The sequence below is a fragment of the Scyliorhinus torazame genome, chromosome 5 (assembly GCF_047496885.1).
Source record: "Scyliorhinus torazame isolate Kashiwa2021f chromosome 5, sScyTor2.1, whole genome shotgun sequence".
Lineage (NCBI taxonomy): Eukaryota > Metazoa > Chordata > Chondrichthyes > Carcharhiniformes > Scyliorhinidae > Scyliorhinus > Scyliorhinus torazame.
The window spans coordinates 195,406,154-195,428,824 of NC_092711.1; the positions used below are offsets into that span (position 1 = coordinate 195,406,154).

Here is a 22,671-nt window from a genome sequence, read left to right on the forward strand (position 1 = left end):
TGGTGTGAGGGTGGTATAGGGGTGGTGTGAGGGTGGTATGGGTGTGATGTGAGGGTGGTATGGGGCTGGTGTGAGGGTGGTATGGGGTGGTGTGAGGGTGTTGTGAGGGTGGTATGGGGTGGAGTGAGGGTGGTATGGGTGTGATGTGAGGATGGTATGGGTCTGATGTGAGGGCGGTATGGGTGAGGTGTGCGGGTCGTATGGGGCTGGTGTGAGGGTGGTGTGAAGGTGCTTTGGGGGTGGTGTGAGGGTGGTATGGGGTAGTATGAGGGTGGTGTGAGGGTGGTGTGAGGGTGGTATGGGGCTGGTGTGAGGGTGCTATGGGGGTGGTGTGAGGGTGGTATGGGGTGGTGTGAGGGTGGTATGGGGTGGAGGGAGGGTGCTTTGAGGGTGGTGAGAGGGTGGTATGGGTGCGGTGTGAGGGTGGTATGGGGCTGGTGTGAGGGTGGTATGGGGCTGGAGTGAGGGTGGTATGGGGTGGTGTGAGGGTGTTGTGAGGGTGGTATGGAGGTGATGTGAGGGTGGTATCGGGGTGCTGTGAGGGTGGTATGGGGGTGGTATGAAGGTGGCATGGGGTGGTGTGAGGGTGGTGTGAGGGTGGTATGGGGTGGTGTGGGTGTGGTGTGAGGGTGGTATGGGGTGGTGTGAGGGTGGTATGGCGCTGGTGTGAGGGTGGTGTGAGGGTGCTTTGGGGGTGGTGTGAGGGTGGTATGGGGTGGTATGAGGGTGGTGTGAGGGTGGTATGGGGCTGGTGTGAGGGTGCTATGGGGGTGGAGTGAGGGTGGTATGGGGTGGTGTGAGGGTGGTGTGAGGGTGGTATGGGGCTGGTGTGAGGGTCGTATGAGGGTGGTGCGAGGGTGGTATGGGGCTGGTGTGAGGGTGGTATGGGGGTGGTGTGAGGGTGATATGGGGGTGGTGTGAGGGTCTTGTGAGGGTGGTATGGGGGTGGTGTGAGGGTGTTATGGGGCTGGTGTGAGGTTGGTATGGGGGTGGTATGGGGTGGTGTGAGTGTGGTGTGAGGGTGGTATGCGGGTGGTGTGAGGGTGGTATGGGTGTGATGTGAGGGTGGTATGGGGCTGGTGTGAGGGTGGTATGGGGTGGTGTGAGGGTGTTGTGAGGGTAGTATGCGGTGGAGTGAGGGTGATATGGGTGTGATGTGAGGGTGGTATGGGTGTGATGTGAGGGTGGTATGGGTGAGGTGTGCGGGTCGTATGGGGCTGGTGTGAGGGTGGTGTGAGGGTACTTGGGGGTGGTGTGAGGGTGGTATGGGGTGGTATGAGGGTGGTGTGAGGGTGGTATGGGGCTGGTGTGAGGGTGCTATGGGGGTGGTGTGAGGGTGGTATGGGGTGGTGTGAGGGTGGTGTGAGGGTGGTATGGGGTGGAGTGAGGGTGCTTTGAGGGTGGTGTGAGGGTGGTATGGGTGCGGTGTGAGGGTGGTATGGGGCTGGTGTGAGGGTGGTATTGGGGTGGTGTGAGGGTGGTATGAGGGTGGTGTGAGGGTGGTATGGGGCTGGTTTGAGGGTGGTGTGAGGGTGCGTTGGTGGTGATGTGAGGGTGGTATGGGGTGGTATGAGGGTGGTGTGAGGGTGGTGTGAGTGTGGTGTGAGGGGGATATTGGGGTGGTGTGAGGGTGGTATGGGGCTGGTGTGAGGGTGGTATGGGGGTGGAGTGAGGGTGGTATGGGTGTGATGTGAGAGTGGTATGGGGGTGGTGTGAGGGTGGTATAGGGGTGTTTTGAGGGTGGTATTGAGGTGGTGTGAGGGTGGTATGGGGCTGGTGTGAGGGTGCTATGGGGGTGGTGTGAGGGTGGTATGGGGTGGTGTGAGGGTGGTGTGAAGGTGGTATGGGGCTGGTGTGAGGGTGGTATGAGGGTGGTGTGAGGGTGGTCTGGGGCTGGTGTGACGGTGGTGAGGGTAGTATGGGGGTGGTGTGAGGGTGGTATGGGGGTGGTGTGAGGGTGTTGTGAGGGTGGTCTGGGGGTGGTGTGAGGGTGGTGTGAGGGTGGTGTGAGGGTGGTATGGGGCTGGTGTGAGGATGGTATGAGGGTGGTGCGAGGGTGGTATGGGGCTGGTGTGAGGGTGGTATGGGGGTGGTGTGAGGGTGGTATGGGGGTGGTGTGAGAGTGTTGTGAGGGTGGTATGGGGTGGTGTGAGGGTGGTATGGCGCTGGTGTGAGGGTGGTGTGAAGGTGCTTTGGGGGTGGTGTGAGGGTTGTATGGGGTGGTATGAGGCTGGTGTGAGGGTTGTATGGGGCTGGTGTGAGGGTGCTATGGGGGTGGTGTGAGGGTGGTATGGGGTGGTGTGAGGGTGGTATGGGGCTGGTGTGAGGGTGGTATGAGGGTGGTGCGAGGGTGGTATGGGGCTGGTGTGAGGGTGGTATGGGGGTGGTGTGAGGGTGGTATGGGGGTGGTGTGAGGGTGTTGTGAGGGTGGTATGGGGGTGGTGTGAGGGTGGTATGGGGTTGGTGTGAGGTTGGTATGGGGGTGGTATGGGGTGGTGTGAGGGTGGTGTGAGTGTGGTGTGAGGGTGGTATGGGGGTGGTGTGAGGGTGGTATGGGGCTGGTGTGCGGGTGGTGTGAGGGTGCGTTGGTGGTGATGTGAGGGTGGTATGGGGTGGTATGAGGGTGTTGTGAGGGTGGTGAGACGGTGGTGTGAGGGTGATATTGGGGTGGTGTGAGGGTGGTATGGGTGTGATGTGAGGGTGGTATGGGGCTGGTTTGAGGGGGGTGTGAGGGTGCGTTGGTGGTGATGTGAGGGTGGTATGGGGTGGTATGAGGGTGGTGTGAGTGTGGTGTGAGGGTGGTGTGAGGGTGATATTGGGGTGGTGTGAGGGTGGTATGGGGCTGGTGTGAGGGTGGTATGGGGGTGGAGTGAGGGTGGTATGGGGTGGTGTGAGGGTGTTGTGAGGGTGGTATTGGGGTGGCGTGAGGGTGGTATGGGTGTGATGTGAGGATGTTATGGGGGTGATGTGAGGGTGGTATGGGTGCGGTGTGCGGGTGGTATGGGGCTGGTGTGAGGGTGGTGTGAGGGTGATATAAGGTGGCGTGAGGGTACTTTGAGGGTGGTGTGACGGTGGTATGGGTGAGGTGTGAGGGTGGTATGGGTGAGGTGTGAGGGTGGTATTGGGGTGGTGTGAGGGTGGTATGAGGGTAGTGTGAGGGTAGTATGGGGCTGGTATGAGGGTGGTGTGAGGGTGCGTTGGTGGTGATGTGAGGGTGGTATGGGGTGTTATGAGGGTGGTGTGAGGGTGGTGTGAGGGTGGTATGGGGTGGTGTGAGGGTGGTGTGAGGGTGGTATGGGGCTGGTGTGAGGGTGGTATGAGGGTGGTGCGAGGGTGGTATGGGGCTGGTGTGAGGGTGGTATGGGGGTGGTGTGAGGGTGGTATGGGGTGGTGTGAGGGTGTTGTGAGGGTGGTATGGGGGTGGTGTGAGGGTGGTATGGGGCTGGTGTGAGGTTGGTATGGGTGTGGTATGGGGTGGTGTGAGGGTGGTGTGAGGGTGGTGTGAGTGTGGTGTGAGGGTGGTATAGGGGTGGTGTGAGGGTGGTATGGGTGTGATGTGAGGGTGGTATGGGGCTGGTGTGAGGGTGGTATGGGGTGGTGTGAGGGTGTTGTGAGGGTGGTATGGGGTGGAGTGAGGGTGGTATGGGTGTGATGTGAGGATGGTATGGGTGTGATGTGAGGGCGGTATGGGTGAGGTGTGCGGGTCGTATGGGGCTGGTTTGAGGGTGGTGTGAGGGTGCGTTGGTGGTGATGTGAGGGTGGTATGGGGTGGTATGAGGGTGGTGTGAGGGTGGTGTGAGGGTGGTGTGAGGGGGATATTGGGGTGGTGTGAGGGTGGTATGGGGCTGGTGTGAGGGTGGTATGGGGGTGGAATGAGGGTGGTATGGGTGTGATATGAGAGTGGTATGGGGGTGGTGTGAGGGTGGTATAGGGGTGTTTTGAGGGTGCTTTGAGGTGGTGTGAGGGTGGTATGGGGCTGGTGTGAGGGTGCTATGGGGGTGGTGTGAGGGTGGTATGGGGTGGTGTGAGGGTGGTGTGAAGGTGGTATGGGGCTGGTGTGAGGGTGGTATGAGGGTGGTGTGAGGGTGGTCTGGGGCTGGTGTGACGGTGGTGTGAGGGTAGTATGGGGGTGGTGTGAGGGTGGTATGGGGGTGGTGTGAGGGTGTTGTGAGGGTGGTCTGGGGGTGGTGTGAGGGTGGTGTGAGGGTGGTGTGAGGGTGGTATGGGGCTGGTGTGAGGGTGGTATGAGGGTGGTGCGAGGGTGGTTTGGGGCTGGTGTGAGGGTGGTATGGGGGTGGTGTGAGGGTGGTATGGGGGTGGTGTGAGAGTGTTGTGAGGGTGGTATGGGGTCGTGTGAGGGTGGTATGGCGCTGGTGTGAGGGTGGTGTGAGGGTGCTTTGGGGGTGGTGTGAGGGTTGTATGGGGTGGTATGAGGGTGGTGTGAGGGTGGTATGGGGCTGGTGTGAGGGTGCTATGGGGGTGGTGTGAGGGTGGTATGGGGTGGTGTGAGGGTGGTGTGAGGGTGGTATGGGGCTGGTGTGAGGGTGGTATGAGGGTGGTGCGAGGGTGGTATGGGGCTGGTGTGAGGGTGGTATGGGGGTGGTGTGAGGGTGGTATGGGGCTGGTGTGAGGTTGGTATGGGTGTGGTATGGGGTGGTGTGAGGGTGGTGTGAGTGTGGTGTGAGGGTGGTATAGGGGTGGTGTGAGGGTGGTATGGGTGTGATGTGAGGGTGGTATGGGGCTGGTGTGAGGGTGGTATGGGGTGGTGTGAGGGTGTTGTGAGGGTGGTATGGGGTGGAGTGAGGGTGGTATGGGTGTGATGTGAGGATGGTATGGGTGTGATGTGAGGGCGGTATGGGTGAGGTGTGCGGGTCGTATGGGGCTGGTGTGCGGGTGGTGTGAGGGTGCGTTGGTGGTGATGTGAGGGTGGTATGGGGTGGTATGAGGGTGTTGTGAGGGTGGTGAGACGGTGGTGTGAGGGTGATATTGGGGTGGTGTGAGGGTGGTATGGGTGTGATGTGAGGGTGGTATGGGGCTGGTTTGAGGGTGGTGTGAGGGTGCGTTGGTGGTGATGTGAGGGTGGTATGGGGTGGTATGAGGGTGGTGTGAGTGTGGTGTGAGGGTGGTGTGAGGGTGATATTGGGGTGGTGTGAGGGTGGTATGGGGCTGGTGTGAGGGTGGTATGGGGGTGGAGTGAGGGTGGTATGGGGTGGTGTGAGGGTGTTGTGAGGGTGGTATTGGGGTGGCGTGAGGGTGTTATGGGTGTGATGGGAGGATGTTATGGGGGTGATGTGAGGGTGGTATGGGTGCGGTGTGCGGGTGGTATGGGGCTGGTGTGAGGGTGGTGTGAGGGTGATATAAGGTGGCGTGAGGGTACTTTGAGGGTGGTGTGACGGTGGTATGGGTGAGGTGTGAGGGTGGTATGGGTGAGGTGTGAGGGTGGTATTGGGGTGGTGTGAGGGTGGTATGAGGGTAGTGTGAGGGTAGTATGGGGCTGGTATGAGGGTGGTGTGAGGGTGCGTTGGTGGTGATGTGAGGGTGGTATGGGGTGTTATGAGGGTGGTGTGAGGGTGGTGTGAGGGTGGTATGGGGCTGGTGTGAGGGTGGTATGAGGGTGGTGCGAGGGTGGTATGGGGCTGGTGTGAGGGTGGTATGGGGGTGGTGTGAGGGTGGTATGGGGGTGGTGTGAGGGTGTTGTGAGGGTGGTATGGGGGTGGTGTGAGGGTGGTATGGGGCTGGTGTGAGGTTGGTATGGGTGTGGTATGGGGTGGTGTGAGGGTGGTGTGAGTGTGGTGTGAGGGTGGTATAGGGGTGGTGTGAGGGTGGTATGGGTGTGATGTGAGGGTGGTATGGGGCTGGTGTGAGGGTGGTATGGGGTGGTGTGAGGGTGTTGTGAGGGTGGTATGGGGTGGAGTGAGGGTGGTATGGGTGTGATGTGAGGATGGTATGGGTGTGATGTGAGGGCGGTATGGGTGAGGTGTGCGGGTCGTATGGGGCTGGTTTGAGGGTGGTGTGAGGGTGCGTTGGTGGTGATGTGAGGGTGGTATGGGGTGGTATGAGGGTGGTGTGAGGGTGGTGTGAGGGTGGTGTGAGGGGGATATTGGGGTGGTGTGAGGGTGCTATGGGGCTGGTGTGAGGGTGGTATGGGGGTGGAGTGAGGGTGGTATGGGTGTGATGTGAGAGTGGTATGGGGGTGGTGTGAGGGTGGTATAGGGGTGTTTTGAGGGTGGTATTGAGGTGGTGTGAGGGTGGTATGGGGCTGGTGTGAGGGTGCTATGGGGGTGGTGTGAGGGTGGTATGGGGTGGTGTGAGGGTGGTGTGAAGGTGGTATGGGGCTGGTGTGAGGGTGGTATGAGGGTGGTGTGAGGGTGGTCTGGGGCTGATGTGACGGTGGTGTGAGGGTAGTATGAGGGTGGTGTGAGGGTGGTATGGGGGTGGTGTGAGGGTGTTGTGAGGGTGGTCTGGGGGTGGTGTGAGGGTGGTGTGAGGGTGGTGTGAGGGTGGTATGGGGCTGGTGTGAGGGTGGTATGAGGGTGGTGCGAGGGTGGTTTGGGGCTGGTGTGAGGGTGGTATGGGGGTGGTGTGAGGGTGGTATGGGGGTGGTGTGAGAGTGTTGTGAGGGTGGTATGGGGTGGTGTGAGGGTGGTATGGCGCTGGTGTGAGGGTGGTGTGAGGGTGCTTTGGGGGTGGTGTGAGGGTTGTATGGGGTGGTATGAGGGTGGTGTGAGGGTGGTATGGGGCTGGTGTGAGGGTGCTATGGGGGTGGTGTGAGGGTGGTATGGGGTGGTGTGAGGGTGGTGTGAGGGTGGTATGGGGCTGGTGTGAGGGTGGTATGAGGGTGGTGCGAGGGTGGTATGGGGCTGGTGTGAGGGTGGTATGGGGGTGGTGTGAGGGTGGTATGGGGGTGGTGTGAGGGTGTTGTGAGGGTGGTATGGGGGTGGTGTGAGGGTGGTATGGGGCTGGTGTGAGGTTGGTATGGGGGTGGTATGGGGTGGTGTGAGTGTGTTGTGAGGGTGGTATGGGGGTGGTGTGAGGGTGGTATGGGGCTGGTGTGAGGTTGGTATGGGGGTGGTATGGGGTGGTGTGAGGGTGGTGTGAGTGTGGTGTGAGGGTGGTATGGGGTGGTGTGAGGGTGTTGTGAGGGTGGTATGGAGGTGGTGTGAGGGTGGTATGGGGGTGCTGTGAGGGTGGTATGGGGGTGGTATGAAGGTGGCATGGGGTGGTGTGAGGGTGGTGTGAGGGTGGTATGGGGTGGTGTGGGTGTGGTGTGAGGGTGGTATGGGGTGGTGTGAGGGTGGTATGGCGCTGGTGTGAGGGTGGTGTGAGGGTGCTTTGGGGGTGGTGTGAGGGTGGTATGGGGCTGGTGTGAGGGTGCTATGGGGGTGGTGTGAGGGTGGTATGGGGTGGTGTGAGGGTGGTGTGAAGGTGGTATGGGGCTGGTGTGAGGGTGGTATGAGGGTGGTGTGAGGGTGGTCTGGGGCTGGTGTGACGGTGGTGTGAGGGTAGTATGAGGGTGGTGTGAGGGTGGTATGGGGGTGGTGTGAGGGTGTTGTGAGGGTGGTCTGGGGGTGGTGTGAGGGTGGTGTGAGGGTGGTGTGAGGGTGGTATGGGGCTGGTGTGAGGGTGGTATGAGGGTGGTGCGAGGGTGGTTTGGGGCTGGTGTGAGGGTGGTATGGGGGTGGTGTGAGGGTGGTATGGGGGTGGTGTGAGAGTGTTGTGAGGGTGGTATGGGGTGGTGTGAGGGTGGTATGGCGCTGGTGTGAGGGTGGTGTGAGGGTGCTTTGGGGGTGGTGTGAGGGTTGTATGGGGTGGTATGAGGGTGGTGTGAGGGTGGTATGGGGCTGGTGTGAGGATGCTATGGGGGTGGTGTGAGGGTGGTATGGGGTGGTGTGAGGGTGGTGTGAGGGTGGTATGGGGCTGGTGTGAGGGTGGTATGAGGGTGGTGCGAGGGTGGTATGGGGCTGGTGTGAGGGTGGTATGGGGGTGGTGTGAGGGTGGTATGGGGGTGGTGTGAGGGTGTTGTGAGGGTGGTATGGGGGTGGTGTGAGGGTGGTATGGGGCTGGTGTGAGGTTGGTATGGGGGTGGTATGGGGTGGTGTGAGGGTGGTGTGAGTGTGGTGTGAGGGTGGTATGGGGGTGGTGTGAGGGTGGTATGGGGCTGGTGTGCGGGTGGTGTGAGGGTGCGTTGGTGGTGATGTGAGGGTGGTATGGGGTGGTATGAGGGTGGTGTGAGTGTGGTGTGAGGTTGGTGTGAGGGTGATATTGGGGTGGTGTGAGGGTGGTATGGGGCTGGTGTGAGGGTGGTATGGGGGTGGAGTGAGGGTGGTATGGGGTGGTGTGAGGGTGTTGTGAGGGTGGTATTGGGGTGGCGTGAGGGTTGTATGGGTGTGATGTGAGGATGGTATGGGGGTGATGTGAGGGTGGTATGGGTGCGGTGTGCGGGTGGTATAGGGCTGGTGTGAGGGTGGTATTGGGGTGGTGTGAGGGTGGTATGAGGGTAGTGTGAGGGTAGTATGGGGCTGGTATGAGGGTGGTGTGAGGGTGCGTTGGTGGTGATGTGAGGGTGGTATGGGGTGGCGTGAGGGTACTTTGAGGGTGGTGTGACGGTGGTATGGGTGAGGTGTGAGGGTGGTATGGGGCTGGTGTGAGGGTGGTATTGGGGTGGTGTGAGGGTGGTATGAGGGTAGTGTGAGGGTAGTATGGGGCTGGTATGAGGGTGGTGTGAGGGTGCGTTGGTGGTGATGTGAGGGTGGTATGGGGTGTTATGAGGGTGGTGTGAGGGTGGTGTGAGGGTGGTATGGGGTGGTGTGAGGGTGGTGTGAGGGTGGTATGGGGCTGGTGTGAGGGTGGTATGAGGGTGGTGCGAGGGTGGTATGGGGCTGGTGTGAGGGTGGTATGGGGGTGGTGTGAGGGTGGTATGGGGGTGGTGTGAGGGTGTTGTGAGGGTGGTATGGGGGTGGTGTGAGGGTGGTATGGGGCTGGTGTGAGGTTGGTATGGGGGTGGTATGGGGTGGTGTGAGTGTGGTGTGAGGTTGGTATAGGGGTGGTGTGAGGGTGGTATGGGTGTGATGTGAGGGTGGTATGGGGCTGGTGTGAGGGTGGTATGGGGTGGTGTGAGGGTGTTGTGAGGGTGGTATGGGGTGGAGTGAGGGTGGTATGGGTGTGATGTGAGGATGGTATGGGTGTGATGTGAGGGCGGTATGGGTGAGGTGTGCGGGTCGTATGGGGCTGGTGTGAGGGTGGTGTGAGGGTGCTTTGGGGGTGGTGTGAGGGTGGTATGGGGTGGTATGAGGGTGGTGTGAGGGTGGTGTGAGGGTGGTGTGAGGGTGGTATGGGGCTGGTGTGAGGGTGCTATGGGGGTGGTGTGAGGGTGGTATGGGGTGGTGTGAGGGTGCTATGGGGTGGAGTGAGGGTGCTTTGAGGGTGGTGTGAGGGTGGTATGGGTGCGGTGTGAGGGTGGTATGGGGCTGGTGTGAGGGTGGTATTGGTGTGGTGTGAGGGTGGTATGAGGGTGGTGTGAGGGTGGTATGGGGCTGGTGTGAGGGTGCTATGGGGGTGGTGTGAGGGTGGTATGGGGTGGTGTGAGGGTGGTGTGAGGGTGGTATGGGGCTGGTGTGAGGGTGGTATGAGGGTGGTGCGAGGGTGGTATGGGGCTGGTGTGAGGGTGGTATGGGGGTGGTGTGAGGGTGGTATGGGGGTGGTGTGAGGGTGTTGTGAGGGTGGTATGGGGGTGGTGTGAGGGTGGTATGGGGCTGGTGTGAGGTTGGTATGGGGGTGGTATGGGGTGGTGTGAGGGTGGTGTGAGTGTGGTGTGAGGGTGGTATGGGGTGGTGTGAGGGTGTTGTGAGGGTGGTATGGAGGTGGTGTGAGGGTGGTATGGGGGTGCTGTGAGGGTGGTATGGGGGTGGTATGAAGGTGGCATGGGGTGGTGTGAGGGTGGTGTGAGGGTGGTATGGGGTGGTGTGGGTGTGGTGTGAGGGTGGTATGGGGTGGTGTGAGGGTGGTATGGCGCTGGTGTGAGGGTGGTGTGAGGGTGCTTTGGGGGTGGTGTGAGGGTGGTATGGGGCTGGTGTGAGGGTGGTATGAGGGTGGTGCGAGGGTGGTATGGGGCTGGTGTGAGGGTGGTATGGGGGTGGTGTGAGGGTGGTATGGGGGTGGTGTGAGGGTGTTGTGAGGGTGGTATGGGGGTGGTGTGAGGGTGGTATGGGGCTGGTGTGAGGTTGGTATGGGGGTGGTATGGGGTGGTGTGAGGGTGGTGTGAGTGTGGTGTGAGGGTGGTATGGGGGTGGTGTGAGGGTGGTATGGGGCTGGTGTGCGGGTGGTGTGAGGGTGCGTTGGTGGTGATGTGAGGGTGGTATGGGGTGGTATGAGGGTGTTGTGAGGGTGGTGTGAGGGTGGTGTGAGGGTGATATTGGGGTGGTGTGAGGGTGGTATGGGTGTGATTTGAGGGTGGTATGGGGCAGGTTTGAGGGTGGTGTGAGGGTGCGTTGGTGGTGATGTGAGGGTGGTATGGGGTGGTATGAGGGTGGTGTGAGTGTGGTGTGAGGGTGGTGTGAGGGTGATATTGGGGTGGTGTGAGGGTGGTATGGGGCTGGTGTGAGGGTGGTATGGGGGTGGAGTGAGGGTGGTATGGGGTGGTGTGAGGGTGTTGTGAGGGTGGTATTGGGGTGGCGTGAGGGTTGTATGGGTGTGATGTGAGGATGGTATGGGGGTGATGTGAGGGTGGTATGGGTGCGGTGTGCGGGTGGTTTGGGGCTGGTGTGAGGGTGGTGTGAGGGTGATATGGGGTGACGTGAGGGTACTTTGAGGGTGGTGTGACGGTGGTATGGGTGAGGTGTGAGGGTGGTATGGGGCTGGTGTGAGGGTGGTATTGGGGTGGTGTGAGGGTGGTATGAGGGTAGTGTGAGGGTAGTATGGGGCTGGTATGAGGGTGGTGTGAGGGTGCGTTGGTGGTGATGTGAGGGTGGTATGGGGTGTTATGAGGGTGGTGTGAGGGTGGTGTGAGGGTGGTATGGGGTGGTGTGAGGGTGGTGTGAGGGTGGTATGGGGCTGGTGTGAGGGTGGTATGAGGGTGGTGCGAGGGTGGTATGGGGCTGGTGTGAGGGTGGTATGGGGGTGGTGTGAGGGTGGTATGGGGGTGGTGTGAGGGTGTTGTGAGGGTGGTATGGGGGTGGTGTGAGGGTGGTATGGGGCTGGTGTGAGGTTGGTATGGGGGTGGTATGGGGTGGTGTGAGTGTGGTGTGAGGGTGGTATAGGGGTGGTGTGAGGGTGGTATGGGTGTGATGTGAGGGTGGTATGGGGCTGGTGTGAGGGTGGTATGGGGTGGTGTGAGGGTGTTGTGAGGGTGGTATGGGGTGGAGTGAGGGTGGTATGGGTGTGATGTGAGGATGGTATGGGTGTGATGTGAGGGCGGTATGGGTGAGGTGTGCGGGTCGTATGGGGCTGGTGTGAGGGTGGTGTGAGGGTGCTTTGGGGGTGGTGTGAGGGTGGTATGGGGTGGTATGAGGGTGGTGTGAGGGTGGTGTGAGGGTGGTGTGAGGGTGGTATGGGGCTGGTGTGAGGGTGCTATGGGGGTGGTGTGAGGGTGGTATGGGGTGGTGTGAGGGTGCTATGGGGTGGAGTGAGGGTGCTTTGAGGGTGGTGTGAGGGTGGTATGGGTGCGGTGTGAGGGTGGTATGGGGCTGGTGTGAGGGTGGTATTGGTGTGGTGTGAGGGTGGTATGAGGGTGGTGTGAGGGTGGTATGGGGCTGGTGTGAGGGTGCTATGGGGGTGGTGTGAGGGTGGTATGGGGTGGTGTGAGGGTGGTGTGAGGGTGGTATGGGGCTGGTGTGAGGGTGGTATGAGGGTGGTGCGAGGGTGGTATGGGGCTGGTGTGAGGGTGGTATGGGGGTGGTGTGAGGGTGGTATGGGGGTGGTGTGAGGGTGGTATGGGGGTGGAGTGAGGGTGGTATGGGGTGGTGTGAGGGTGTTGTGAGGGTGGTATTGGGGTGGCGTGAGGGTTGTATGGGTGTGATGTGAGGATGGTATGGGGGTGATGTGACGGTGGTATGGGTGCGGTGTGCGGGTGGTATGGGGCTGGTGTGAGGGTGGTGTGAGGCTGATATGGGGTGGCGTGAGGGTACTTTGAGGGTGGTGTGACGGTGGTATGGGTGAGGTGTGAGGGTGGTATGGGGCTGGTGTGAGGGTGGTATTGGGGTGGTGTGAGGGTGGTATGAGGGTAGTGTGAGGGTAGTATGGGGCTGGTATGAGGGTGGTGTGAGGGTGCGTTGGTGGTGATGTGAGGGTGGTATGGGGTGTTATGAGGGTGGTGTGAGGGTGGTGTGAGGGTGGTATGGGGTGGTGTGAGGGTGGTGTGAGGGTGGTATGGGGCTGGTGTGAGGGTGGTATGAGGGTGGTGCGAGGGTGGTATGGGGCTGGTGTGAGGGTGGTATGGGGGTGGTGTGAGGGTGGTATGGGGGTGGTGTGAGGGTGTTGTGAGGGTGGTATGGGGGTGGTGTGAGGGTGGTATGGGGCTGGTGTGAGGTTGGTATGGGGGTGGTATGGGGTGGTGTGAGTGTGGTGTGAGGGTGGTATAGGGGTGGTGTGAGGGTGGTATGGGTGTGATGTGAGGGTGGTATGGGGCTGGTGTGAGGGTGGTATGGGGTGGTGTGAGGGTGTTGTGAGGGTGGTATGGGGTGGAGTGAGGGTGGTATGGGTGTGATGTGAGGATGGTATGGGTGTGATGTGAGGGCGGTATGGGTGAGGTGTGCGGGTCGTATGGGGCTGGTGTGAGGGTGGTGTGAGGGTGCTTTGGGGGTGGTGTGAGGGTGGTATGGGGTGGTATGAGGGTGGTGTGAGGGTGGTGTGAGGGTGGTGTGAGGGTGGTATGGGGCTGGTGTGAGGGTGCTATGGGGGTGGTGTGAGGGTGGTATGGGGTGGTGTGAGGGTGCTATGGGGTGGAGTGACGGTGCTTTGAGGGTGGTGTGAGGGTGGTATGGGTGCGGTGTGAGGGTGGTATGGGGCTGGTGTGAGGGTGGTATTGGTGTGGTGTGAGGGTGGTATGAGGGTGGTGTGAGGGTGGTATGGGGCTGGTGTGAGGGTGCTATGGGGGTGGTGTGAGGGTGGTATGGGGTGGTGTGAGGGTGGTGTGAGGGTGGTATGGGGCTGGTGTGAGGGTGGTATGAGGGTGGTGCGAGGGTGGTATGGGGCTGGTGTGAGGGTGGTATGGGGGTGGTGTGAGGGTGGTATGGGGGTGGTGTGAGGGTGTTGTGAGGGTGGTATGGGGGTGGTGTGAGGGTGGTATGGGGCTGGTGTGAGGTTGGTATGGGGGTGGTATGGGGTGGTGTGAGGGTGGTGTGAGTGTGGTGTGAGGGTGGTATGGGGTGGTGTGAGGGTGTTGTGAGGGTGGTATGGAGGTGGTGTGAGGGTGGTATGGGGGTGCTGTGAGGGTGGTATGGGGGTGGTATGAAGGTGGCATGGGGTGGTATGGGGTGGTGTGGGTGTGGTGTGAGGGTGGTATGGGGTGGTGTGAGGGTGGTATGGCGCTGGTGTGAGGGTGGTGTGAGGGTGCTTTGGGGGTGGTGTGAGGGTGGTATGGGGCTGGTGTGAGGGTGGTATGAGGGTGGTGCGAGGGTGGTATGGGGCTGGTGTGAGGGTGGTATGGGGGTGGTGTGAGGGTGGTATGGGGGTGGTGTGAGGGTGTTGTGAGGGTGGTATGGGGGTGGTGTGAGGGTGGTATGGGGCTGGTGTGAGGTTGGTATGGGGGTGGTATGGGGTGGTGTGAGGGTGGTGTGAGTGTGGTGTGAGGGTGGTATGGGGGTGGTGTGAGGGTGGTATGGGGCTGGTGTGCGGGTGGTGTGAGGGTGCGTTGGTGGTGATGTGAGGGTGGTATGGGGTGGTATGAGGGTGTTGTGAGGGTGGTGTGAGGGTGGTGTGAGGGTGATATTGGGGTGGTGTGAGGGTGGTATGGGTGTGATTTGAGGGTGGTATGGGGCAGGTTTGAGGGTGGTGTGAGGGTGCGTTGGTGGTGATGTGAGGGTGGTATGGGGTGGTATGAGGGTGGTGTGAGTGTGGTGTGAGGGTGGTGTGAGGGTGATATTGGGGTGGTGTGAGGGTGGTATGGGGCTGGTGTGAGGGTGGTATGGGGGTGGAGTGAGGGTGGTATGGGGTGGTGTGAGGGTGTTGTGAGGGTGGTATTGGGGTGGCGTGAGGGTTGTATGGGTGTGATGTGAGGATGGTATGGGGGTGATGTGAGGGTGGTATGGGTGCGGTGTGCGGGTGGTATGGGGCTGGTGTGAGGGTGGTGTGAGGGTGATATGGGGTGGCGTGAGGGTACTTTGAGGGTGGTGTGACGGTGGTATGGGTGAGGTGTGAGGGTGGTATGGGGCTGGTGTGAGGGTGGTATTGGGGTGGTGTGAGGGTGGTATGAGGGTAGTGTGAGGGTAGTATGGGGCTGGTATGAGGGTGGTGTGAGGGTGCGTTGGTGGTGATGTGAGGGTGGTATGGGGTGTTATGAGGGTGGTGTGAGGGTGGTGTGAGGGTGGTATGGGGTGGTGTGAGGGTGGTGTGAGGGTGGTATGGGGCTGGTGTGAGGGTGGTATGAGGGTGGTGCGAGGGTGGTATGGGGCTGGTGTGAGGGTGGTATGGGGGTGGTGTGAGGGTGGTATGGGGGTGGTGTGAGGGTGTTGTGAGGGTGGTATGGGGGTGGTGTGAGTGTGGTATGGGGCTGGTGTGAGGTTGGTATGGGGTGGTATGGGGTGGTGTGAGTGTGGTGTGAGGGTGGTATAGGGGTGGTGTGAGGGTGGTATGGGTGTGATGTGAGGGTGGTATGGGGCTGGTGTGAGGGTGGTATGGGGTGGTGTGAGGGTGTTGTGAGGGTGGTATGGGGTGGAGTGAGGGTGGTATGGGTGTGATGTGAGGATGGTATGGGTGTGATGTGAGGGCGGTATGGGTGAGGTGTGCGGGTCGTATGGGGCTGGTGTGAGGGTGGTGTGAGGGTGCTTTGGGGGTGGTGTGAGGGTGGTATGGGGTGGTATGAGGGTGGTGTGAGGGTGGTGTGAGGGTGGTGTGAGGGTGGTATGGGGCTGGTGTGAGGGTGCTATGGGGGTGGTGTGAGGGTGGTATGGGGTGGTGTGAGGGTGCTATGGGGTGGAGTGAGGGTGCTTTGAGGGTGGTGTGAGGGTGGTATGGGTGCGGTGTGAGGGTGGTATGGGGCAGGTGTGAGGGTGGTATTGGTGTGGTGTGAGGGTGGTATGAGGGTGGTGTGAGGGTGGTATGGGGCTGGTGTGAGGGTGCTATGGGGGTGGTGTGAGGGTGGTATGGGGTGGTGTGAGGGTGGTGTGAGGGTGGTATGGGGCTGGTGTGAGGGTGGTATGAGGGTGGTGCGAGGGTGGTATGGGGCTGGTGTGAGGGTGGTATGGGGGTGGTGTGAGGGTGGTATGGGGGTGGTGTGAGGGTGTTGTGAGGGTGGTATGGGGCTGGTGTGAGGGTGGTATGGGGCTGGTGTGAGGTTGGTATGGGGGTGGTATGGGGTGGTGTGAGGGTGGTGTGAGTGTGGTGTGAGGGTGGTATGGGGTGGTGTGAGGGTGTTGTGAGGGTGGTATGGAGGTGGTGTGAGGGTGGTATGGGGGTGCTGTGAGGGTGGTATGGGGGTGGTATGAAGGTGGCATGGGGTGGTGTGAGGGTGGTGTGAGGGTGGTATGGGGTGGTGTGGGTGTGGTGTGAGGGTGGTATGGGGTGGTGTGAGGGTGGTATGGCGCTGGTGTGAGGGTGGTGTGAGGGTGCTTTGGGGGTGGTGTGAGGGTGGTATGGGGTGGTATGAGGGTGGTGTGAGGGTGGTATGGGGCTGGTGTGAGGGTGCTATGGGGGTGGAGTGAGGGTGGTATGGGGTGGTGTGAGGGTGGTGTGAGGGTGGTATGGGGCTGGTGTGAGGGTGGTATGAGGGTGGTGCGAGGGTGGTATGGGGCTGGTGTGAGGGTGGTATGGGGGTGGTGTGAGGGTGATATGGGGGTGGTGTGAGGGTCTTGTGAGGGTGGTATGGGGGTGGTGTGAGGGTGTTATGGGGCTGGTGTGAGGTTGGTATGGGGGTGGTATGGGGTGGTGTGAGTGTGGTGTGAGGGTGGTATGCGGGTGGTGTGAGGGTGGTATGGGTGTGATGTGAGGGTGGTATGGGGCTGGTGTGAGGGTGGTATGGGGTGGTGTGAGGGTGTTGTGAGGGTAGTATGCGGTGGAGTGAGGGTGATATGGGTGTGATGTGAGGGTGGTATGGGTGTGATGTGAGGGTGGTATGGGTGAGGTGTGCGGGTCGTCTGGGGCTGGTGTGAGGGTGGTGTGAGGGTGCTTTGGGGGTGGTGTGAGGGTGGTATGGGGTGGTATGAGGGTGGTGTGAGGGTGGTATGGGGCTGGTGTGAGAGTGCTATGGGGGTGGTGTGAGGGTGGAATGGGGTGGTGTGAGGGTGGTATGGGGTGGAGTGAGGGTGCTTTGAGGGTGGTGTGACGGTGGTATGGGTGCGGTGTGAGGGTGGTATGGGGCTGGTGTGAGGGTGGTATTGGGGTGGTGTGAGGGTGGTATGAGGGTGGTGTGAGGGTGGTATGGGGCTGGTTTGAGGGTGGTGTGAGGGTGCGTTGGTGGTGATGTGAGGGTGGTATGGGGTGGTATGAGGGTGGTGTGAGGGTGCTGTGAGGGTGGTGTGAGGGGGATATTGGGATGGTGTGAGGGTGGTATGGGGCTGGTGTGAGGGTGGTATGGGGGTGGAGTGAGGGTGGTATGGGTGTGATGTGAGAGTGGTATGGGGGTGGTGTGAGGGTGGTATGGGGGTGTTTTGAGGGTGGTATTGAGGTGGTGTGAGGGTGGTATGGGGCTGGTGTGAGGGTGCTATGGGGGTGGTGTGAGGGTGGTATGGGGTGGTGTGAGGGTGGTGTGAAGGTGGTATGGGGCTGGTGTGAGGGTGGTGTGAGTGTGGTGTGAGGGTGGTATGGGGTGGTGTGAGGGTGTTGTGAGGGTGGTATGGAGGTGGTGTGAGGGTGGTATGGGGGTGCTGTGAGGGTGGTATGGGGGTGGTATGAAGGTGGCATGGGGTGGTGTGAGGGTGGTGTGAGGGTGGTATGGGGTGGTGTGGGTGTGGTGTGAGGGTGGTATGGGGTGGTGTGAGGGTGGTATGGCGCTGGTGTGAGGGTGGTGTGAGGGTGCTTTGGGGGTGGTGTGAGGGTGGTATGGGGCTGGTGTGAGGGTGGTATGAGGGTGGTGCGAGGGTGGTATGGGGTTGGTGTGAGGGTGGTATGGGGGTGGTGTGAGGGTGGTATGGGGGTGGTGTGAGGGTGTTGTGAGGGTGGTATGGGGGTGGTGTGAGGGTGGTATGGGGCTGGTGTGAGGTTGGTATGGGGGTGGTATGGGGCGGTGTGAGGGTGGTGTGAGTGTGGTGTGAGGGTGGTATGGGGGTGGTGTGAGGGTGGTATGGGGCTGGTGTGCGGGTGGTGTGAGGGTGCGTTGGTGGTGATGTGAGGGTGGTATGGGGTGGTATGAGGGTGTTGTGAGGGTGGTGTGAGGGTGGTGTGAGGGTGATATTGGGGTGGTGTGAGGGTGGTATGGGTGTGATTTGAGGGTGGTATGGGGCAGGTTTGAGGGTGGTGTGAGGGTGCGTTGGTGGTGATGTGAGGGTGGTATGGGGTGGTATGAGGGTGGTGTGAGTGTGGTGTGAGGGTGGTGTGAGGGTGATATTGGGGTGGTGTGAGGGTGGTATGGGGCTGGTGTGAGGGTGGTATGGGGGTGGAGTGAGGGTGGTATGGGGTGGTGTGAGGGTGTTGTGAGGGTGGTATTGGGGTGGCGTGAGGGTTGTATGGGTGTGATGTGAGGATGGTATGGGGGTGATGTGAGGGTGGTATGGGTGCGGTGTGCGGGTGGTATGGGGCTGGTGTGAGGGTGGTGTGAGGGTGATATGGGGTGGCGTGAGGGTACTTTGAGGGTGGTGTGACGGTGGTATGGGTGAGGTGTGAGGGTGGTATGGGGCTGGTGTGAGGGTGGTATTGGGGTGGTGTGAGGGTGGTATGAGGGTAGTGTGAGGGTAGTATGGGGCTGGTATGAGGGTGGTGTGAGGGTGCGTTGGTGGTGATGTGAGGGTGGTATGGGGTGTTATGAGGGTGGTGTGAGGGTGGTGTGAGGGTGGTATGGGGTGGTGTGAGGGTGGTATGGGGCTGGTGTGAGGGTGGTATGAGGGTGGTGCGAGGGTGGTATGGGTCTGGTGTGAGGGTGGTATGGGGGTGGTGTGAGGGTGGTATGGGGGTGGTGTGAGGGTGTTGTGAGGGTGGTATGGGGGTGGTGTGAGTGTGGTATGGGGCTGGTGTGAGGTTGGTATGGGGGTGGTATGGGGTGGTGTGAGTGTGGTGTGAGGGTGGTATAGGGGTGGTGTGAGGGTGGTATGGGTGTGATGTGAGGGTGGTATGGGGCTGGTGTGAGGGTGGTATGGGGTGGTGTGAGGGTGTTGTGAGGGTGGTATGGGGTGGAGTGAGGGTGGTATGGGTGTGATGTGAGGATGGTATGGGTGTGACGTGAGGGCGGTATGGGTGAGGTGTGCGGGTCGTATGGGGCTGGTGTGAGGGTGGTGTGAGGGTGCTTTGGGGGTGGTGTGAGGGTGGTATGGGGTGGTATGAGGGTGGTGTGAGGGTGGTGTGAGGGTGGTGTGAGGGTGGTATGGGGCTGGTGTGAGGGTGCTATGGGGGTGGTGTGAGGGTGGTATGGGGTGGTGTGAGGGTGCTATGGGGTGGAGTGAAGGTGCTTTGAGGGTGGTGTGAGGGTGGTATGGGTGCGGTGTGAGGGTGGTATGGGGCTGGTGTGAGGGTGGTATTGGTGTGGTGTGAGGGTGGTATGAGGGTGGTGTGAGGGTGGTATGGGGCTGGTGTGAGGGTGCTATGGGGGTGGTGTGAGGGTGGTATGGGGTGGTGTGAGGGTGGTGTGAGGGTGGTATGGGGCTGGTGTGAGGGTGGTATGAGGGTGGTGCGAGGGTGGTATGGGGCTGGTGTGAGGGTGGTATGGGGGTGGTGTGAGGGTGGTATGGGGGTGGTGTGAGGGTGTTGTGAGGGTGGTATGGGGCTGGTGTGAGGGTGGTATGGGGCTGGTGTGAGGTTGGTATGGGGGTGGTATGGGGTGGTGTGAGGGTGGTGTGAGTGTGGTGTGAGGGTGGTATGGGGTGGTGTGAGGGTGTTGTGAGGGTGGTATGGAGGTGGTGTGAGGGTGGTATGGGGGTGCTGTGAGGGTGGTATGGGGGTGGTATGAAGGTGGCATGGGGTGGTGTGAGGGTGGTGTGAGGGTGGTATTGGGTGGTGTGGGTGTGGTGTGAGGGTGGTATGGGGTGGTGTGAGGGTGGTATGGCCCTGGTGTGAGGGTGGTGTGAGGGTGCTTTGGGGGTGGTGTGAGGGTGGTATGGGGTGGTATGAGGGTGGTGTGAGGGTGGTATGGGGCTGGTGTGAGGGTGCTATGGGGGTGGAGTGAGGGTGGTATGGGGTGGTGTGAGGGTGGTGTGAGGGTGGTATGGGGCTGGTGTGAGGGTGGTATGAGGGTGGTGCGAGGGTGGTATGGGGCTGGTGTGAGGGTGGTATGGGGGTGGTGTGAGGGTGATATGGGGGTGGTGTGAGGGTCTTGTGAGGGTGGTATGGGGGTGGTGTGAGGGTGTTATGGGGCTGGTGTGAGGTTGGTATGGGGGTGGTATGGGGTGGTGTGAGTGTGGTGTGAGGGTGGTATGCGGGTGGTGTGAGGGTGGTATGGGTGTGATGTGAGGGTGGTATGGGGCTGGTGTGAGGGTGGTATGGGGTGGTGTGAGGGTGTTGTGAGGGTAGTATGCGGTGGAGTGAGGGTGATATGGGTGTGATGTGAGGGTGGTATGGGTGTGATGTGAGGGTGGTATGGGTGAGGTGTGCGGGCCGTATGGGGCTGGTGTGAGGTTGGTGTGAGGGTGCTTTGGGGGTGGTGTGAGGGTGGTATGGGGTGGTATGAGGGTGGTGTGAGGGTGGTATGGGGCTGGTGTGAGAGTGCTATGGGGGTGGTGTGAGGGTGGAATGGGGTGGTGTGAGGGTGGTGTGAGGGTGGTATGGGGTGGAGTGAGGGTGCTTTGAGGGTGGTGTGACGGTGGTATGGGTGCGGTGTGAGGGTGGTATGGGGCTGGTGTGAGGGTGGTATTGGGGTGGTGTGAGGGTGGTATGAGGGTGGTGTGAGGGTGGTATGGGGCTGGTTTGAGGGTGGTGTGAGGGTGCGTTGGTGGTGATGTGAGGGTGGTATGGGGTGGTATGAGGGTGGTGTGAGGGTGGTGTGAGGGTGGTGTGAGGGGGATATTGGGATGGTGTGAGGGTGGTATGGGGCTGGTGTGAGGGTGGTATGGGGGTGGAGTGAGGGTGGTATGGGTGTGATGTGAGAGTGGTATGGGGGTGGTGTGAGGGTGGTATGGGGGTGTTTTGAGGGTGGTATTGAGGTGGTGTGAGGGTGGTATGGGGCTGGTGTGAGGGTGCTATGGGGGTGGTGTGAGGGTGGTATGGGGTGGTGTGAGGGTGGTGTGAAGGTGGTATGGGGCTGGTGTGAGGGTGGTATGAGGGTGGTGTGAGGGTGGTCTGGGGCTGGTGTGACGGTGGTGTGAGGGTAGTATGGGGGTGGTGTGAGGGTGGTATGGGGGTGGTGTGAGGGTGTTGTGAGGGTGGTCTGGGGGTGGTGTGAGGGTGGTGTGAGGGTGGTGTGAGGGTGGTATGGGGCTGGTGTGAGGGTGGTATGAGGGTGGTGCGAGGGTGGTATGGGGCTGGTGTGAGGGTGGTATGGGGGTGGTGTGAGGGTGGTATGGGGGTGGTGTGAGAGTGTTGTGAGGGTGGTATGGGGTGGTGTGAGGGTGGTATGGCGCTGGTGTGAGGGTGGTGTGAGGGTGCTTTGGGGGTGGTGTGAGGGTTGTATGGGGTGGTATGAGGGTGGTGTGAGGGTGGTATGGGGCTGGTGTGAGGGTGCTATGGGGGTGGTGTGAGGGTGGTATGGGGTGGTGTGAGGGTGGTGTGAGGGTGGTATGGGGCTGGTGTGAGGGTGGTATGAGGGTGGTGCGAGGGTGGTATGGGGCTGGTGTGAGGGTGGTATGGGGGTGGTGTGAGGGTGGTATGGGGGTGGTGTGAGGGTGTTGTGAGGGTGGTATGGGGGTGGTGTGAGGGTGGTATGGGGCTGGTGTGAGGTTGGTATGGGGGTGGTATGGGGTGGTGTGAGGGTGGTGTGAGTGTGGTGTGAGGGTGGTATGGGGGTGGTGTGAGGGTGGTATGGGGCTGGTGTGCGGGTGGTGTGAGGGTGCGTTGGTGGTGATGTGAGGGTGGTATGGGGTGGTATGAGGGTGTTGTGAGGGTGGTGTGACGGTGGTGTGAGGGTGATATTGGGGTGGTGTGAGGGTGGTATGGGTGTGATGTGAGGGTGGTATGGGGCTGGTTTGAGGGTGGTGTGAGGGTGCGTTGGTGGTGATGTGAGGGTGGTATGGGGTGGTATGAGGGTGGTGTGAGTGTGGTGTGAGGGTGGTGTGAGGGTGATATTGGGGTGGTGTGAGGGTGGTATGGGGCTGGTGTGAGGGTGGTATGGGGGTGGAGTGAGGGTGGTATGGGGTGGTGTGAGGGTGTTGTGAGGGTGGTATTGGGGTGGCGTGAGGGTGGTATGGGTGTGATGTGAGGATGGTATGGGGGTGATGTGAGGGTGGTATGGGTGCGGTGTGCGGGTGGTATGGGGCTGGTGTGAGGGTGGTGTGAGGGTGATATGGGGTGGCGTGAGGGTACTTTGAGGGTGGTGTGACGGTGGTATGGGTGAGGTGTGAGGGTGGTATGGGGCTGGTGTGAGGGTGGTATTGGGGTGGTGTGAGGGTGGTATGAGGGTGGTGTGAGGGTAGTATGGGGCTGGTATGAGGGTGGTGTGAGGGTGCGTTGGTGGTGATGTGAGGGTGGTATGGGGTGTTATGAGGGTGGTGTGAGGGTGGTGTGAGGGTGGTATGGGGCTGGTGTGAGGGTGGTATGAGGGTGGTGCGAGGGTGGTATGGGGCTGGTGTGAGGGTGGTATGGGGGTGGTGTGAGTGTGGTGTGAGGGTGGTATAGGGGTGGTGTGAGGGTGGTATGGGTGTGATGTGAGGGTGGTATGGGGCTGGTGTGAGGGTGGTATGGGGTGGTGTGAGGGTGTTGTGAGGGTGGTATGGGGTGGAGTGAGGGTGGTATGGGTGTGATGTGAGGATGGTATGGGTGTGATGTGAGGGCGGTATGGGTGAGGTGTGCGGGTCGTATGGGGCTGGTGTGAGGGTGGTGTGAGGGTGCTTTGGGGGTGGTGTGAGGGTGGTATGGGGTGGTATGAGGGTGGTGTGAGGGTGGTGTGAGGGTGGTATGGGGCTGGTGTGACTGTGCTATGGGGCTGGTGTGAGGGTGGTATTGGTGTGGTGTGAGGGTGGTATGAGGGTGGTGTGAGGGTGGTATGGGGCTGGTTTGAGGGTGGTGTGAGGGTGCGTTGGTGGTGATGTGAGGGTGGTATGGGGTGGTATGAGGGTGGTGTGAGGGTGGTGTGAGGGTGGTGTGAGGGTGACATTGGGGTGGTGTGAGGGTGGTATGGGGCTGGTGTGAGGGTGGTATGGGGGTGGAGTGAGGGTGGTATGGGTGTGATGTGAGAGTGGTATGGGGGTGGTGTGAGGGTGGTATGGGTGCGGTGTGCGGGTGGTA

At 60.7% G+C, this 22,671-nt stretch overlaps 1 protein-coding gene across 1 annotated transcript in view; it reads right to left on the reverse strand.

The window, feature by feature from the left end:
* The window catches only part of dnaaf6 (dynein axonemal assembly factor 6), a 306,696-nt gene that overhangs the window by 115,687 nt on the left and 168,338 nt on the right, over positions 1 to 22,671 (reverse strand). The window lies entirely within an intron of this gene.